Source organism: Pararge aegeria, chromosome 27 (genome assembly GCF_905163445.1).
Source record: "Pararge aegeria chromosome 27, ilParAegt1.1, whole genome shotgun sequence".
NCBI classification, from domain to species: Eukaryota; Metazoa; Arthropoda; class Insecta; order Lepidoptera; family Nymphalidae; genus Pararge; species Pararge aegeria.
In genome coordinates, this window is record NC_053206.1 from 3,460,506 (window position 1) to 3,477,601 (window position 17,096).

Below are 17,096 nucleotides of genomic sequence, written 5' to 3' on the forward strand. Positions count from 1 at the left end.
AATAAAATAGTTCGTATATTAAAATATTCCATTGTTTACAATGTTCAGATATTAATTTTTAAAATGTTAATCGTATTTAATGACTAGCGGGCCCTCGCGACTTTGTCCGCCTATAAGTCAACCTTCAAAGATAGACATATGCCGTTGTGGACTTTTTTTTTGAACTTTTAAAGGGGAACAACTTTGTCATACATGATTTTATCGAAAGCCTAACCGTTTGCGCAGCTAACGCAGCGGAAGTTCTCAAGTGGGGAAAAATCCCGATTTTGAAAAATTCCTTATTGGTGCTATGCTCCTATTGGTCACTCAGCTGGTTACTCAGCCCCACAAAGGTTTTCTGTACTGTTAAGCTGGGCGATATTGACTACATACGCACATAATTTAGAACACACAGAATCCGCATTCAGCCATTATTGAATGCAGTGCGTAGTGTAGTGCCCAAAAACAGTGAAAACGCCCCGCGCACATCTCGCTTCACAACCGCATAGCTCACAAACTTTTCCCACATTCCCCATTTCATGGTACACGTTTAGACCAGCACGGCTAGCATGGGCAGGAGACAATTATATCCCCAGGGAAAGGAAAAAAAAATATCTTCTCAAACAGCTTCATCAAATCTCAGAGCAATGGTGCAAAAGTCTAAATAATATCCAAATAATATATATGTGTAATAATAAACTATAATAAACTATAAGAGGAGATAAACTTCTCCTGTTCCATGTTCCCGGGTTTAGGCGATGGACACGTTAATTATAACCCTTGTCAGGGGATTTTATCGGGGGATATAATTTTTATCTCGTGCCCGTGCTAGCCCTGCTGGAGACAATTTTTACCCCGGGGAAAGGATAAAAATGTATCTTCTACCCAGTGGCGTGCATAGAGGGTATGCACAGGGTATGCAGATGATATAAAATGAAGAAAATCTCCAGTACGTGTTGTAGTGTATGTGATTACACTGTCTCGTGTGTTCCTGAGCAATGTTACTACGTCAGTACTACCCGAGCCGCAGGCGCGAGTAGACGTGTTACAGTTGGTCGTGGGCATTGCGAGCCAGTGACTAGGGGACGCTATCAGAGATCCTACACGAGTTATAAACTTAAGGATAGGCTTTGTAAGAGTTATAAAAAGCCTACCGGCAACCACGCCCTTCACACCGGAAGACAGCAATACTGCTCGACGGAAAAAATAAGCATGCCGTGTTTCCTTCCCAGGAGGAGTACTCTCACAAAAACTCTCTCTCTCTACTACTACTTCAACCGGGTGCTCCGCACATCAAATCGTGGGTTGTTAAGAACCAGAGAAACTGACACGGCGTTGCACACCCAATCATAAACACCAGAGGTCAGACAAAACGGTCGCTCGTCATGACCTAATTCCATTAATGGATATTTGTATAATTTATCAGTTGAATGATATTCATGTACGTAACAGAAAAGATCATTATTGCTAACAAAAACCGGAAAATTATAATAACTTTTATTTTAACAAGCATCCATCTTGGATGGCCGCCATGGCGGGGAAACGGCCTCATGTCATTCCAAAGGCAAATTCAAAAACAGAACACACTGAAGTTCATTGCATTGATTTAATGTTTATGCATAATCTGTAGCGAGCTGTTACTTTTTTTATTACGTACAGGAATATGCACGACAGATCTATTATCGCCTTTCTTTGTTGTCTTTGTTTCGAGGTGTCATTATTTTTTAATTTATTACCTACTTTATTTATTTTTGGCATACTTTTTAATGAACATTCGCTTGCGGGCAGAGAATTTCGCCCGCAGTGCATATAATTATAACTTATTCGGTAAGCAACATCTCTCTTGATGATAACGTTAACCTAAAAAAGATCAATTATTTAATATTGTGCTGTAAAAGCGTACGGACAGATAACTGTTGAATATAATGTATCTACATAGCCGATTTTAGTTAGTAAATTTGACAGTTCAATATTTCGATTTAATTTATTAATGCTATAGTCTATAGTATAGTCGAAATTTTTTAAATTTGTGAAACACGTATTTCTTTATTTTTAATCTAAAACCTAAAATCAAAGTTTCATGGATGTAACTTGAAAAAAGAATTGCTAAATGAAGGATTCTATAAACTTTCATCCCCCATTTAACCATCTTAGGGATGAAATTTTCAAAAATCCTTTCTTAGCGGATGCCTGCGTTGTAATAAGTACCTGTGTGCAAATTTTCAGCCCGATCCGTCAAGTGGTTAGAGCTGTGCGTTGATAGATCAGTCAGTCAGTCACCTTTGCCTTTTATATTTATAATAGATTATAAATATCATGTATGATGTATCACCTTTTACTTAATTATAGTACTGTATGTTACCACAAAATAAATAAATAAATTTCGGGCGTTTTTATTTCATGTTGACGATTTTTAAGTTGACGTTACCACAGGTAAAAAAACAGTTTCAAGTGTCAGTTATAAAAAAAATTCTTTCGCGCCAAGTGAATCCGCCATATTGTTCCACCGCGGTAGAAAGTGCGCGAATTAAGAGAAAGTGAATCGTAACTTAACTATTGTACTCGCGAAAGCGTATATTTTACAGCGTTTTTAATTAATAATTTAAAACAGCGTACACATAATATTCAACTGAGTTTATATATATATATATTTTTTCAATTATTTATTTAGTTTGTACGTATAAGTTTATCATTTACGTTTATGGCAACAATGAATTAAAAAATATATTTATTTCTGCGCTCACAAAATACCTATATATAAGAAGATTAAAACCTAGATTTAATAACAAATATTTATGTATGTGACAATTCAATTTTCTAAATTCTTTTATTCCAAGTATGCTTACTTTATAAGCAGTTTTGAAACGACAAGTCAGCCTGTTTGTATTGACTCTACCAGCGGTTCGGAAGTCAGAACTACCGAGAGAACAAATAGGTGTAGTTGATTGCCATTCATTCATCCATCCATCAGAATCCACCATATTTGCATCACGAATAGTCTGGAATCCGACTTTCAAAAATAATATAGGTCACAGTTTAGCTTTCTTTGTTATGTGAAATGGGTGGCCACCGACTACGCCAATTTGCATGGACATTTATCCATACGATAATTTCGGTCCCGGTGGTATAAAGCACTGAGGCCGCGATTGTCGGAGGGACGTGGGTTCAAATCGCCAGTTCCGAACGTTTATATAAAATTAACATTTTTATGTGTTGACCGCAACTTTGTTTGCAATGAATAATAGTTTTCCCATGATATTAAAAAAAAAGACCGGAATCGCCTTTGCCTATCTCCAGCAGGTTCCAGGCAAATGCTTAACCTCAAAACGGTTTCATGGTTTGTACATTATCATGCCACAAACAGAAAGAAATAAACTCACATTTATAATATTACATACATCTGATTTTTAAAAGCGAAGTTTAATACTGTTAAAAAAATGCAAAAAAAAAAAAAAGACGATTATTATTTATCATAATAAGGATTTTCTACAAACACGCGTTTGGTTCTAATAATAGTGGTTCTAAGTTGTTTCTATTTGCGATAAACCTATTCTCCTTGTAACACAAGTCATATACTCCACTACAGAAGTTAAGGACGACATGTACATTGTGTGTTGCCTTCCTTTACCCTTATATGTGGTAAGATAAGGACAGGTGACAAATATAACACACATATGGTTTTTACGAGCCATCTGGTTAGGGTTTTCTATGTATGGCATTGACAGGTTTCAGATTATAGTTACCACAGATTATATATGGTCCGATTCGCGAACTATCGTATAAGGGGAGAGAGTTGACAGCTATAAATTTGAGGTTTGAACAGTTATGCTAGGTGACACATATATTATTTTTTTTTAATTTATTTATTATTTATATTATGTAATTCTTCTACTAGTACATGGGCGTATCAAGCTTCTGGCCTAGATGGGGCAAGTGAGATTTTTTTTAGGTCAGATCGCCTGCGGCTGTTTTGGTCATACACACTACACGAAGGTAGCTACATAAAAAAATTGCTATGTGAAGTGTAGTGTGTAGGAAGTGGCGTGCACTTCATACACGCCTAAAAGCACTGCCTACCCTGAAATTGATATATAACGGAGGAGGGTTTTTGACGTTTTGTGCAATTTTTCTGCTGCATGTGTTAGGAAATAGGGAATTACAGCACTGAATGTATGATAAACCCGACGAGTATATTAAATATATCAACAAACCATGGTTTGTATACTCATTGATAGTGTTTTGAAAATAGAATAATGGCCTTTAATAGACTATCAAAGAAAAGTATAGGATCTATGGCGGGTGACGCGATTTTGAAAAGATAGATTGGCGGGAAAGAAAATTTAGCACCGATTTTGAATTAATGATTTGAGGAAAGGAGATAAAGAAAGTATGATAAGGAACTCAGTGCACGCCACTGTGTGTAAGTGTGATGTTGAAAAAGAGCAATCTGCGGAGTTTCTTGCCGGCTCTTCTCGGTGGAATCTGCCTTTCGAACCGGTGGTAGAATCACTACAAACAGACTGACTTGACGTGCCCATAAACTGAGCCTTCTTGACATAAATGAATTCTGGACAGATAGCCGCAAATTATTGGGGGGGGGGGGGGGGGGGGTGTCAATCATTACTATAAAGAACCACCGCGCCAATACAGAACGTGATGCAAAAGAACTGGTATGACATCTGAAGGATGACCTATTAAACAGATGCGCGATAGATCCTACTAAGTTCAGAAAAAAAGTTTTGTAATTATTTTACATTTTTTAAACGCATATCATTTGTTTCATCGTCATCAATCGGGTCTCGTCTCAGATAGACAACATTTAGGACGTCTACGAAGCTGGAAAAGTGCGGATCGGTAGACTGTACACGACGTTGAGAACGTTACGGACTATCGGGCATGCAGATTTCCTCGCGATGTTTTCCTTCGCCGTTCAAAACCAAGTGATATTTAATTGCTTGAATTAAAACGCGCGTAACTCCGAAAGTCAGTAGTTCGTGCCGGAACTCGGTCTCCACGGAAGGAAAGCCGAAGCCTTACCCACGGGGCTGTCACCGAATATTATTTATTTGGCTATGTAGGAGAGAAAAACTTGTCTATACTCTAAGTTATAGTAAAATTGCATTGAACCAGGGTAAGCTTCAACGCAAATATTATCCGATTAATCTTTATCGGATAAATGTAGATAATGCTAAGATAAAGTAATATATATGTATGGTAGAATGTCTTGCCGAAGCAATGCCTAATCAAAGAAGATTCCTAGGCATACATGTACCTTTCACCAATCGAATATCACTAGTGAAATTATATAACCTAAATTGTCTATGGTTCTTGCCACAAGGTATTGTGTTCTACCCCTTCCCTTCTATCCCTATCCCTATTCCCTTCTTCTATTAAAAAAAAAACGAATTTATATTTTTTTCATCTGTCAAGTGTCAGTTTAAGAGTCTCATAAACTTCACGATTCGCCGAATCGGTGTCGATGATGGCACCTAACGTCGTTAGTCATTACATAAAGAGTTCGTGAAACGTTCTTTTGTCTCGGAATCACCGAAAGTAAGTATAAAAAATACGCCATCAATTTATTTTTACAATTGCAACCTAGCAACAGATTTGATCTGTCAATTATGTAGTCAAAGACCAAAGCGAAATTCAACCTTCTTGTGTTAAAAAAAAAATACGTATTCAATTTCCGAACGTTAGCTCCAACCTTGAACTCAGGTGGGCGTTAGAAAAAACAACGGGTGACGTAAATTAGCGCGCGAATCGCCATTTCCATTAGAATTTCAAATGTTTGCAGTTCGATGACCAAATAAATTTATACAATGAATCATAATATCCATAATTGAGTAATAAATATAGATATTCGGTATCTGATCTGAAAACAATTCATCATCATTAATAAATGACAATCGCATTTTATCTCATAATATAATAATAATTATGACTGTTATTAATATTTGCAGATATAGGTAAATAACGTTCAGTAAAGTTGACATTGACATTGACATTTCAAAAGTTCGGTTAGTTGGAAACTGTGACACAACTACCGTGCCTATAAGTACTCCGACGTTAAGACACCTTTATTACTATGACCCTTGTCAAAATAGCTGAACAAGGTCACGAATTCAATATCGAAATCAACTCCACTTCTCGTATGGATAAAAGGGTATTAATAAAGACCGAATTTATATTTTTTTCATCTGTCAAGTCTCAGTTTAACAGTCCCCTAAATTTTCTTTTGTTTCTCGAACAGGCGGTAAGTTACTTCACTCCACGTTCTTCATTTATCAGCTGACAGTAATAATTTTGCCTCTAATGTTCTAAACGTTTACCATAGAATGGCGAAAATGGAAAAGTTTGTGAGCTAGCAACATTAAACGGGTGTGGAGAGAGACGTGTACGGGGTATCCTAACTCTTTTTTGGACACAATGCACAACACATTAATAGTTGAATGTGGGTTCTGTATGTTCTTAATTCTATGCACCTTACTATGCCATCCCATTTTCGCCGAAACCCGACTAGCGCAGTGGGCAGCGACCCTGCTTTCTGAGTCCAAGGCCCTGGGTTCGATTCCCACAACTGGAAAATGTTTGTGCGATGAACATAAGTGTTTTTCAGTGTCTGGGTGTTTATCTGTCTATTATTAGTATTTGTGTTACATATTATTCATAAAAATATTCATCATTCATCTCAGCACCCATAACACAAGCTACGCTTACTTTGTGGCTAGATGGCGATGCGTGTATTGTCGTAGTATATTTACTTATGCCGAATTACTTCGCAAAGAGTTCATTAGTTATTTATAATTCGATAACAAGTGCGGCAGATTCTTATGTTATTATTATTATTCTTGATGATGAACTAAATGTAGGTCGCCTTAAGAAGGTTGACACGTTTATACAGGCCTTGGGGATGAAAAGTGCATTCTTGCTATATTTAATGCGTCCTAAATATTTTACACGTTGCAATGCCAGTGCTGATTGTGCAAAATTATAGCTACCAGCAGGGCTAGTTTACCCCCGTTTACTATTACGTATATTATTTGGATAATATGACCACTTTTATCTATAGTCTCTCGGGGAAAGGATAAAAAATGTAACTTCTCACACTCTCCCATTTTCCAGTTGTGGGAATCGAACCCACGCGCTTCGACTCAGTAAGCCTACTGCGCCAGTCGATCGTCAAAAGCTCGTCTCGCAGTCGGTATTAACAGGTGGACACGTTTATCATATCCCCCGTCAGGGGATATGATCGGGGGATATAAGGCCATCCAGCACGGCTTGCCTGGGTATGAGACAAATATCTGGGGGAAAGGATAAAAATTTATCTTCTCCCACAGCTGTATCAACTCTCAGAGCACTGGCGCACAATTGGAAATAATATCCAAATAATATATGTGTAATAAACAGGGGCAAAATTCTCCCATTCCATGTTCCCGTGCTTTAGCAGGTGGGCACGTTAATTATATCCCTTGTCAGCAGTGGAGTGCACTTCATACATGCACAAAAGCACTGCATACCCAAATTATTTTATATAACTAGTATTGTAGGGGAGTTTTTCCATTTTATGCCATGTACCTGCTTTATGCATACCCTCGTCAAAAACACACGTCGTGCACAAGGCACGCCACTGCTTGTCAGGGGATAAAGTCGGGGGATATAACTTTTGTCTCCTGCCTGTGCTAGCCCTGCTGGCAAGGTATGAAATTTACGTGTCGATCAGCGAATGCCCTGCAACGGAGAATAGAGTAGAATAGTGTTTATTTTCTGAAATATGGGTGCAAAATGAGTCTTAATATAACAGAGCTGCAAAATATTCCGCCATTTCGGCGTGCATATATTCAAATCACTCAGGATTCTAATTAAAGATATTGCATTGTAAATAATAAATTAAACTTTTCCCTTTCCCCATGTCATTAAAATAAACGTCAGGAATTCAATTTGTTAACCTGTGTCACAAATATAATGTCATTATGTAAATAAATGTATCTAATATTAATTTGCATTAGATAATAATATGAATATATGAGAAGTTTACCACATTTGGATGTATCGGTAGTAAACTATTGCTCTAACCAGGTTAGTTCTTTCAGTTTTTAATGACAATGTGAGATGTTGATAACAAAAAAAATAACAACCGGCTAAGATTTTTGTGGGCTTCTTCCTAGACCAGGGCGCGTTGGGAGCTCTCGTAGCTTTTGTTTTAAGTTGACGAATTTAGTTATCGCCATCAACTCACTTCTATGTCATATTTTACATGTTATGTACGCATCAAAAATTCCATCTATGTGCCTATTTGAATAATGAAATTTTAATTGAAATATTTGACTTTGAATTCGGTTTCTCTGTCGTGACCTTAACCAGTGTTAAGGTTCCCACCGAATCAAACGCTTACTGAGCAAAGTGGCCGGTTATACTCTTCGGGCTTCTGTGTAACCTGCCGTAGAATCACATAGGAGTGGGAGAACTCCTCAAATATTTTTTTTTAAGAACCAGAAGATTTCTATATGTATATATTATAGTTATATATTTTATTTATATATTTGTATAATTTTAAATGTTATTTATTGCACCACCTACCTCTTTTCTATGTTTTTTCCTTTTACGCCATTGGTTGCCTGGGAGAAATCGCTATGTAGCGATAAGGCCACCAAATTGTACTCTCTTGATATGTATTTATATCTCTAAATAAATAAACATCCTATGTAAGACGCCAAAAAACACAACGTATTTTTTTAATTGGCCGACATTCATCCCCAGTCCGGGTGAACTAAATTTTATTAATACCGAAACATCTCCTGAGCTCATAATTCAGCAAGGTTTTACACCAAAAATACGCTGCAAAATGTGACGTGATAAAGCGTTTCCCAAACAGAGGCGGTAGCGGTCCGTCAGTTACAGTTGCAAGTAGGGTTCCCAGATCAAAAAATCTAAATTCCAGAGAAAATGCCGGAGACTTGATGAGATTTCCTGACTTTCTTATAAATGTAATATTAATGTTGATAAACGAAGCAAATTTTCACATTTTTCCCGCGCGTGCGGACTTTATGACTGTGAACGAGACCGGGGGGAAGGGGTGAGGTGAGGGGAAGCGCCTCTACTCACCATCTGCCCGCGCTCGCTATAACATGTCAGTGCATTACATGAAAAAATTCCGGACGGTTTAGACTTTCCCCCCGCATTCCGGACAAAGACCTGTATTACCGGACATGTCCGGCAAACCCTAGTTGCAAGAGACCGTGAGAAGTGTCCCATAGTCATAAATCACCAAGGTTTTACACCAAAAATACGGTGAAGTGAAATGACGTGATTTGATCGTTGCCCAAGCAGGGAAAGTGGCGCGCGCGGTAGCGTCTGTCACCGACCGCGAACAAAAACTAGTGTCTCATAATTCAGCAATGTTTACACTATAAATACACTGTAAAATTTAAGCATTTCCTAGGGAGAGACTGTGGCGGCCGCAATCTGACTTAAAATAACTTTGTCAATAGACCGTCGAGGTTAAGGTTTAAGTGAGCGAATTTTCTGCATGTATTTTTAATTTAAGGGATGATATTCAGCCATTGTCTATAAAAGACAAGAGAATTAATTTCAACATTAAACCCTTAAATAAATGTTGAATGTTAGATATCGAGGGACTTCTCTATGAATACTACTCAGTGTTAACATGAGTCTGGCACTGCACAAACGTCAAAATTTTAAAATTCCAGACATTTTACAGATTTACGCTACAACAAAGCCCGGCCGACAACTCCATCGCCCGTTTGGAGAACGCTTTAAAAATCTCACATGCAGTCGCGTGTTTGCGTAAGGCCACTTTCGAAATAAACTTTTCGTCTGATTTCGGAAGGGCCTCGGACGTGAGTATTTATATGAACGTTGCTTTATTGCCAAGAAATTTCTTTTGTTTTGCTTTTAGTAATATGAAAATAACGTGTCAAATTATTTGCATGTGTAATGTTTATATCTTATTTATTGCACCGCCTACCTCTTTTCTATTAGGTTCCTTTTACGACTTTGGTTAGCGATAAGCAGTGGCGTGCATTGGGTTTCTTACCAGGGTATGCATACACCAGAAAAATTGCATAAAACGGCACAAATTCTCCTCCTATTCGAGTTATATATCAATGTTAGGGTATGCAGTGCTTTTGTGCATGTATGGAGTGCACGCCACTGGCGATAAGGCCACCAAATTGTACTCTCTTGCTCTATGTTTATATGTATGTAACTACTTTTTTTTTGGTGTACAATAAAAGTGCATTCATTCATTCGTTCATGGCAATAATATTTAGTTGTAGGTACTGGTTTACTGCGAAGGCTTATCACGTTTAGATATGCTGATATTGTAGGAACCTTCAGGATTAAAAAGAAAATGCACTGTAACAATATTAATATTAGAAGCAAAAATAAACTCGTTGTGCAGTTTACTAGGCTACACAAAATTGCAAATTCATTCAAGGGCAATTGTATATTATTTTATAACAAATTACCAAATGAAATCTTTGAGTTGTCTCTCAATAAGTTCAAAGTTTATATAAAACGTAAGCTTACAGAAAAATCCCATTATAACGTTAAGGATTATTTAAACGATAAAAAAGCTTGGGTGTGAATTGCTCTAGCTTCATAGCTTAATTTAAATTTACTGGAAGATGGTGATAACAAAAAAATAAATTTACCCGGCTAAGTTTGTTGTGGGCTCTTCTTAGACCAGGCGCGTTTGGAACCCTCGTAGCTTTAGATTTAAGTTGGCGAACGAAGTTATCACCATCCCGTTACAATTATGTAAACAATTATGTATGAACGCTTCATAAGTGCCTGTGATAGGCCTACATGAATAAAGAAATTTTGAATTTTGAATTTTGAATTTCTTCTGTTCACAGGTCCATACCAATGTTAGGGAAATTATGAAAGTGTGTAATTTTGATAAATAAGCTTAATTTGCTACACCTCCGCGAAAAGCTGGAGAATCCATAACTGTATTTATAATTTCTTCAATCCTTATACTCCACATCAAACAGGTCTTCGGCAATGTACCCTCTACGTACGTTACGTACGTACGTGTTGCAAATGCGACTAGCATCCAAAAGTAGCGATACGTCCGTATCGCTGTTTTTTAATACCATATGTGCGTTACTGTTTTTTTTAATACCATGTGAAAATTTTATTGGAACCATTCCGAAATATCCCCAATCGAACAAATAAAAATGTAGCCCAAATATACATTTAAAAAAAAACCATTCGAATCAAACTCCAATTTTTCGTCATAAATAAATATACTACGACAATACACACATCGCCACCTAGCCCCAAAGTAAGCGTAGCTTGTGTTATGGGAACTAAGATGACTGATGAATATTTTTATGAATTATATATACATAAATACTTAGAAAATACATATAAACACCCAGACACTGAAAAACATTCATGCTCATCACACAAACATTTTCCAGTTGTGGGAATCGAACCCACGGCCTTGGACTCAGAGAGCAGGGTCGCTGCCCACTGCGCCAATCGGCCGTCATGCCATACGACTAAACAAATTGATACAATGGTACTACACCCAATCGATCGGATACCATCTCCCCGCCAACCCCCACTTCTTTCACCCGATGTCGCTCAAAACAGTCTCGCGTTCGCTAGCATCCAAAACTACCCTTAGATACATTTGTCGTTTCTGCGACCACATGGTTGTCACGGTCGTTTCCTATAGTTTTTGGCAAGATCAGGCGGAAGTTAGCACGTGCATTAAACTGAATACAAACCTCGATAACTGTAACGTGCGAAACATTTCAGGAAATGTACGCATTTAGTTGTGACTGGAAAACTGAGGTCGTTTTAATAAAATACATGATACTTCAAGAAAAGCTGGAGAATCTGTATGATGTAATTTATAATTTCTACATTTCTTATACTCGATACTGAATAATTTTTAAGTATGACTATATATAGTATTACTTAACAATTACACATTTCATTGTATAGACAACATCTGAGGATGCTCCGGCTTCGGAGCGAAACCTAGAGGGTACATTGCCGAAGATAGCACCGTACGGATTCTCCTGCTTGTCGCGGAGGATAGCAAATTAAGCTTAATTTTCATGCATACAGTAAAATTAACACACTTTTCGTTATTTCGTTTGGATCAAAAGGGTTTTGACTGATTCCTCATCAAGCCTCATCTCTTATGGAAGAAACGGTTTTAGAGCATAGACCCACCACGTTGCTCCAATGCGGGTTGGTGGGCTTTAACAACTAACATCATAAGTAAGTTTTAATAACCGGGACCGACGGCTTAACGTGCTCTCCGGGGCACGGGGGTTGACACCGATAATTTCATCAAATCTAAATAATTGTAAATATTTATGTATATCGTACTCTAAGACACAGCGTTCAATAAAAATATTAGTAGGAGAGTCTACTTTTATCATTTCCCGTTATCATTCTCATTTTCCAAGTATAAAATTAAGATTGATGAAACGATTTTTATACCCTTAATGTTACCCTTATTATTCCCAAAATTTTTAGTTAAATGTCTATAATGCGAAAAACGTTTAACTTTTACCGTGGTTTCATAAAACCACACAATCCATTTTTTATTTAATGTTTTTTAAATCACAGTAGGTTTTAAGAACGTGCATTACTCCCTAGTGAATAAACGATTTCTATGCGCGAGAGCACAAAATGCAGTTTTATTAAGTTTGACGGCCGACTGGCGCAGTGGGCAGCGACCCTGCTTTCTGAGTCCAAGGCCGTGGGTTCGATTCTCACTACTGGTAAATGTTTGTGTGATGAGCATGAATGTTGTGTACATGTATGTATATTCTAAGTATTAATGTATATTAATCATAAAAATATTCATCAGTCATCTTAGTACCCATAACACACACGCTTACTTTTGGCCCTGGGGCTAGATGGCGATGTGTGTATTGTCGTAGAATATTGATTAATTACAAAAAAAAAAAAGGAGTTAATAAGAGGTAAGATATATCACGAGATCACGGAAACAAGGCAAAGGAGTTAAATCTTGCAGCCTAAGACATTTATTACGGTGAACCTTGCGCGGATTACATTGGAACAAAGAGAATGATTTACTTGAACGTCCTTAATACGTCCTCACCCACACACGTGTGACTGTGCCGGATCGTTGAACGTCACCCACACGGGGTGAGTCGGTAAGGACACAACGTTACCTAACTAGGATTCTTTCTATCCCGGGAAAAATAACTAACGGTTTCGACAGGATTTTCCAAAAACCAAATATACAAAGTTAAATCTTATATCTTTAAACGAGCAATTCTTGTATGTATATAATTGAAATCTCGGAATCTGCTCCAACGATTTTCATGACATTTAGTAAACGGGGGGTTTCGGGGGCGATAAATCGATCTAGCTAGGAATCATTTTTCGAAAATGTCATTTTATTTGTGTGACGGTAATATAATATACAACGACAATACACACATCGCCATCTAACCCCAAAGTAAGCGGTAGCTTGTGTTATGGGTACTAAGATGACTGATGAATAATATACATATACCTAAACACCCAGACACTGAAAATCATACATGTTCATCACACAAACATTTTTCAGTTGTGGGAAACGAACCCACGGCCTTGGACTCAGAAAGCAGGGTCGCTACCCACTGCGCCAATCAGCCGTCAGTAATAACCGATTTGGTACAACGAAGTTGCACTGCTCAGCTAGTATTTCTTTATTAAAATTGAGACAAAGATGGCACTTTTGTTGGCGTACATTTATTCAAACTCTTTATTTGTACACCACTCAGAAAAACGAGAAAAAAAAACAAACCCCTGAAGAATGAAGCAGGACACAAAAGGCGGCCTTATTGCTAAGGAGCGAACTCTGCTAGGCAACTTTGTTAATGGGTTGTTCCATTACATGTAACACCACACAGGGCACGGGTCTCTTCCCACAATGATAACGCGTTAAAGCCGTAGTCCACCACGCCGGTTTAGTGCGGATTGGTGGTCTCCAGACACCTTTGAGAATATTATGAAGAACTCTCAGGCATGCAGGTTTCTGAACGATGTTTTCCTTCACCGTCGAAGCGAGTGATATTTTGATTACTTAAAACGCACATAACTTAGAAAAGTTAGAGGTGCGTGCTGGGATTCGAACTCGGCCCCCCGAAAGTGAAGTCGTGCGCCCACCCAACGCGCTATCACCGCTTCTGCCAACTACTGGTTATTCATTTTAAAATACGTTCTTAGTAATACAAGCAGTACTCTTACAAAACACAATTGTTTTTGTTTCGAAACCTAAAACCTTTTTATACGTCATCAGTTTCGATGCTTACGTTATATCTTAGTCAACAGTGATATGTTAGCGTTATAATAAGTAAATGAATGGGGTACATGCATTTTTAGGGTTCAGTACCACGATAGTTTTTTTTTTTTTAATTATTTTATACTAACTAATATTATTAAAAGGCAAGTGTGTTTGTTTGTCTGTCCGACGTTCACGCCCTAACTAAGCGACCTGCAAACTAGATTTTTGGCATAGAGTTAGTTGAAAGGACGGAAAGTAAAAAAGGCTACTTTTTATCTTGGAAAAAAAGGCTGTAAGTTAGGCCTTGGCTGCGATCTCATCCGGTGGTAAGTGGTGATGCAGTGCAAGATGGCTGCGGGTTTACTTGTTAGTGGTATGGCAGTTATATTAAACCCTTACCGAACCCAAACCTCGACCAGCACAGCAATGCTGGTGGGCGGCAGAAGTAAGCATCGCAGAGCTTCCCTGGACGTGCTCTGTCACATAAACCTCTACTACTACAAAAACCTAGTAATAATCCTCTTTGCGCCAATCCTAAGTAACTATAGGTAAAAAATCGAAAATAAAAAAAAACCCGACACTAAAGAATATTAAGTATGTATGGACGTCCCACGCGACCCATTACCCAGAATACACATGTTTATTTAATATTTAAGGTCAAGAGACGAATCACGATTATAAAGAATCGATTTTATCTAATTATCTATACGAAATAATTTTCATTAGGTGAAGCTTACGGCCATAAAATATTCGTAATCTTTTATGTTTTTGCGCAGTGAAAATTCTATCTGTTGGTTTCCATCAATAAAAAGTCACTAGTGTGAAAAAAAACTTTGATTTCCCGTTACATGTTTATGTATTTTGTATAAAATATTTATATAAAGTAAATTCAAAATTTCTTTATTCATGTAGGCCTATCACAGGCACTTATGAAGCATTCATGAATATAAATTTATAAATAATTGTATGGTGATAACTTCATTCGCCAACTTAAACCTAAAGCTACGAGGGTTCCAAACGCGCCCTGGTCTAAGAAGAACCCACAACAAACTTAGCCGCGTAATTTTTTTTTGTTATCACCATTTCACAGTTTATTTATATTAAGCTATGAAGCTAGAGCAATTAACACCCAAGCTTTTTTTATCGTTTAAGTAATCCTTAATATTATAATAGGATTTTTCTTTAAGCTTCGGTTTATATAAACATTGTACAACTTTGAACATCTTCATGTTAACACTACCCCCACAATGAGAAAAAATGTAGGGAATTTCTAGAACCTAGTCTATATGGTATGCACACATAGCCCGGAGAACAGGTGGAAGATGGCTGAGTAACTATAGGTATAAAGGCAAATAAAAAAAAACCGTCGCTAAATAATAAAAATAATAACCAGTATGTACTTAGAAATATATATAGAAAAGTCCTATTATAGTATAAAGGACTACGTAAACGATAAAAAAGCTTGGGTGTAAATTATTGCTCTAACCAGGTTGCTCTTCTAATAATTTAAAATGACATTGTGAGATGGTGATAACAAAAAAAAAAAACACCCGGCTAAGTTTGTTGTGAGCTTCTTCTTAGACCAGGACGCGTTTGGAACCCTCGTAGCTTTAGTTTTAAGTTTACGAATGTGGTTATCGCCATCATCTCACTACCGTGTGGTTCTTATGTACGCATCAAAAGTGCCACCTGTGGGCCTACTTGAATAAAGATATTTTTGACTTTGACTTTGACTTTACTAGTCTGGTATCTATCTAGTATGCACACATAGCCCGGAGAACAGGTGGAAGATGGCTGAGTAACTATAGGTATAAAGGAAAATTTAAAAAAAAACCGTCACTAAATAATAAAAATAATAACCAGTATGTAGGTACTAGTCTTTTTTTTTCTTTTTTTTTTATACAGAGAAAATGCCTGACTCATACCACTCCATTGGGGAAACGGAGTAGTTATGTGGGACTTGCACCCACTAAAAACTCTGTGTGTCCCTCGATAGCCCTATAAGTGAGAGCACGGGGTTCACTTGCGTATTCACCGCACTCTCGCCAAGTTTTGACCCCCCAGTGCGTGGCGGGTCCTATCATCACTGGCCTGATCGCTGCCAAATCCTCCAGAGAGGCGTACACTACACGGCACGCCACCTTCTTAGGCCTGTTATTAATCTAGTATGTACACATAGCCCGGAGAACAGTTTTTTTTCGGTTTGTGTGTAGCTGATTTGTCCTAATGATTTTAACAGCGTGCCTCGGAACGGGGCTCTGTCAAGAAGAGTTTGAACCCTAGGGCTCGAAGGTGCGAAGGGATCGTCGGCCTGAGGGCGCCTCAAGTGAGGCCTCGATAAATTTGCTGGAACGGCGACCCCGCACCGATAAACCCAGCGTAGGTGGCGCCCAATGAGGTCGACAGATGACATCAGGCGAGTCACTGAGCCGCTGGAGGTAAGCGGCCCAGGACCGTGTATTGTGGAACTCCCTACGAAAGACCTATGTCTAGCAGTGGACGTCAATTGGTTGACATGATGGTGATCTAGACCATCTTTGATTTGAAATGTATCATAGTGTTCATTGAAGCGTTGATAGCCCAGTGGGTATGAGCTCGACTTCACTTGCGGGGAGCCGAGTTCGAATCCCAGCAACCTCTAACTTTTCTATGTTATGTGCGTTATAAAATATCACTTGTCTAACGGTGAAGGAAAACATCGCGAGGAAAACCTGCACGCCCGAGAGTTCTATATAATGTTCTCAAACGTGTGTGGAGTCCACCAATCCGCACTGAACCAGCGTGGTGGACATTATGAGAGGAGACGCGTGCCACGTGCAATGTAAGC

The 17,096-nt window shown here is 38.1% G+C and overlaps 1 protein-coding gene across 5 annotated transcripts in view; it reads right to left on the minus strand.

Annotated features, from left to right (window-relative positions):
* Positions 1-17,096, minus strand: part of LOC120635643 (segmentation protein cap'n'collar-like) — a 166,072-nt gene that overhangs the window by 130,824 nt on the left and 18,152 nt on the right. The gene's annotated exons all lie outside the window — the stretch shown is intronic.